Consider the following 3,201-nt stretch of genomic DNA (forward strand, 5'->3'; position numbering starts at 1 on the left):
TCTTAACCATGATGGTACACCCCCTCTCTTTGCATATAAAAAAAGGACTTCCATTTGAACTCTTTAAGACAAGAGCTGGTTGACAAGAGCTGGTTGAAGAAATCCAGGAGCCTGCTCTGAGGAAGATGAGCCCATGGAGTAAGGCTCAAGAGCTCCAACAAGCCAGATGAGAGGAAATGTTCAAAAGACCACACACGTGTCTGGCCTCCCAGGCTCTCACGGATGAAAATGAAGGGGCCAGAGGGGCCCTGGGTGAGCACAGTGCTCAGTGAGGGGCAGGAAGGAGCCAGGGGCTAATCAGTGAGGACCCCTCTGGGCATCCTTGGATCTTTGTGAAGGCTTCAGACAACAAACCAGGCTGATTCAAAACCTCAGGGAGTCAGCTTGGTTCTCAACTCACAGCAGCCCAGTCCCCCCTCCATCAAGAAGGCCTTCAGCTCTGACATAGGAAACATGGACAGGGGAGACCTGCAGAGGAGGCAGAGGTCACCCAGCCCCACCCCCCACCACCACAGTCACCCAAGCTCCAAGGAGCAAAGTGGGGGCACCAGGTGGGCATTTGCTGAAGGGAATGCTTTAGCTTGTGCCTGAAAGAGTTGAGATCAAATCCACTTTAACACTCACAGCCACTTCCCTTGTCGGAGATCAGCGACTTTTAGATTGGAAGGAACTTCAGTTAACATGCAGTCACTGTCCCCACCACTGCCAGCTGCCCTGGTCACACCCCTTCAACCACCCCCGTCATGCATGGAACTAGACTCAGTCCAGGCTGCCTCTGGCTCCAAGGGAGGAGCCTCCACACGACCCCCTCTGCTCGTGGTCTCTGATGCTGACACCATCTGTGACAAGTGCTGTGGTGTCAACCCCATTATTTCTCCCATCTACAAGAGACAGGGCTCTCATATTAAATCCCGAAGTCCAAAGTGCTTTTGATAAGACACACACCTCGAATTAAAAGTGGCTAGGTCTGAGATGTCAACTAACGGGTTTCCTACCTTCTTATGTTACTGTACTCTGGCACACGATGGAGGATTTCTGCCCCCTCCTCCCATACAGGAAGCACTTTTTTTTTTTTTTTTTTTTTTTGACAGGCAGAGTGGACAGTGAGAGAGAGAGAGACAGAGAAAGGTCTTCCTTTGCCGTTGGTTCACCCTTCAATGGCCGCCGCGGCTGGCGCGCTGCGGCCGGCGCACCGCGCTGATCCGATGGCAGGAGCCAGGAGCCAGGTGCTTTTCCTGGTTTCCCATGGGGTGCAGGGCCCAAGCACTTGGGCCATCCTCCACTGCACTCCCTGGCCACAGCAGAGAGCTGGCCTGGAAGAGGGGCAACTGGGACAGAATCCGGCGCCCCGACCGGAACTAGAACCCGGTGTGCCGGCGCCGCTAGGCGGGGGATTAGCCTAGTGAGCCATGGCGCCGGCCAGGAAGCACCTTTAAGAGCCCTTCACTAAGTGTAAATTGTCTGCTTCACTCTTCTGCAGGCTGAAGCCTTCGAGTTGCTCCCAGAAGCTGACAACAGGGGGATCAGGCAGATGACACAAAGAAGGAGGATATCCAGGCAGTACAAGGGACCAGGACCCTTGGAAACCACAGAGCATGCCTGGCCGAAAGGTGGCCGGACACCCGACTGGGCTGTGGGCTGCCAGCCTGCAAATTTCCCCCACATGTCGTCTCTTCATGGTTTTCTAGGACTGTTCTTCAAGCTTTCGGAATTAGTCCATGGAGCCCCAGAAGGCAGCACCTGTGTCATGCCGTTCTCTGATGCCCCAGGTCATTCCATTCTCTGATGCAGCAGGAGCGATTCCATGCAGGATTTATGCCTGCCAAGGCTGAGCACTCCCCTGCGGCCACAGGGCAGGCTTCTCCCCTCCCCTCGCACACACCCCAGGGAAACAGTGATTCACAGCCATCACTCTGTTAGCTCAGGTGCCATGGCAACAGGGTGCAGCATCCACAGCAGACGGCACCACAGACCGCCCACCACACGCCACCTCTTCTGGCAGCCCAGGCAGCTCACCAAGCAGGCTTGCTTCTGTCCAGCTGGCACGGAGTAACACCTGGAAGCTGTTTACATGGGTCCAAATATGCACAGAGCCAGCAGATGGCAGGGCCAGGCTGAGATGCAGAGGGCTGCTTTGGGCCAAGTCTGAGGCAGGGACTGCAGCTAGTTCCTCCGTGGGCACAAACAAGTGAAGCCGGGGGCTTGCGGCTGCTGCTGTCGGCCTCTCAGTCGGCTGGGGGAGGATTCAGTGAGAGCAAAGCAGAAGTGATCAGAGCGACACGGGGAGGTAAACAGCACTGGGCGAGCCTGGTCCCCTCCTCTAAGGAAGGCTGCAGGCGCTCCCAGCCTCAGGCACCTGCTCACACACCTGGCCGAGCTCTCGCATTGTTGCTTTCCTGCTGCAGTGCTGCCTGCCCAAGCCAGCAGAGGGGCCCAGGCATTCTCACTGCAAGTACACAGTTCAGAGGTCTGTGCTAAAACCCGCACCAAGGTGATGGAGAGATGTGTGGCTGCAGTGGGGCAGAGCCCAGGTCTTTGTCAACTTTATCCCCCTCGTGGCCTGGATCCGGTACCCAACAGGCCACCAGGGGCCTTTGCTGGGACCAATTCAAAGGGTGTGTGACGCAGATCCAACAGTGCGACCTTTGCCTGTGGCTGGCTTTGGGGTGTGCCTGTTATTTATTTGTAGGCAGGATGCTGGCTGTAGAACATTTTGTGAGATATCCTGAGCCCTGATGGCCCCCGTGAAATTCTGACGTAGTGAGCCCACGGTGATAAACGGGCGTTTCATTTCCTGCTTTGGAATTCTTTCCGGTCACAAGACCCTCAGTGCCTCGCAGGCCCATGGCCAAAAGCTGAATGTGAATGACACACACGCATGCCCACCCACCCACGTGGATGGCCGTGTTCACTGCCAAGAGGCGAGGGTCTTCGGACTGGGAGTTTCCTTCTTGTTTCTCCCTCCTTCCATGCTTTTCTCTTGCCGGGGAGGTTTCTGGAGGGCACCAATCTGCTGGCGACAAATACACATAGGGTCTGAACCTCAACATCAGCACCAGCATCGATCACCTGGAGGACAAGCTGGGCCAAACCAAGGCACCCCAGGGACACAGAGGTCCCCGAACTGTGCTCCCACACCAGCACTTTAGGAGATGGATTTGAAGCTATAGGCTAGTGAAGTCAGACAAGCGATGATCAGAA

This window comes from Oryctolagus cuniculus, chromosome 15, assembly GCF_051225735.1.
Source record: "Oryctolagus cuniculus isolate XC-2025 breed Fujian yellow rabbit chromosome 15, ASM5122573v1, whole genome shotgun sequence".
Lineage (NCBI taxonomy): Eukaryota > Metazoa > Chordata > Mammalia > Lagomorpha > Leporidae > Oryctolagus > Oryctolagus cuniculus.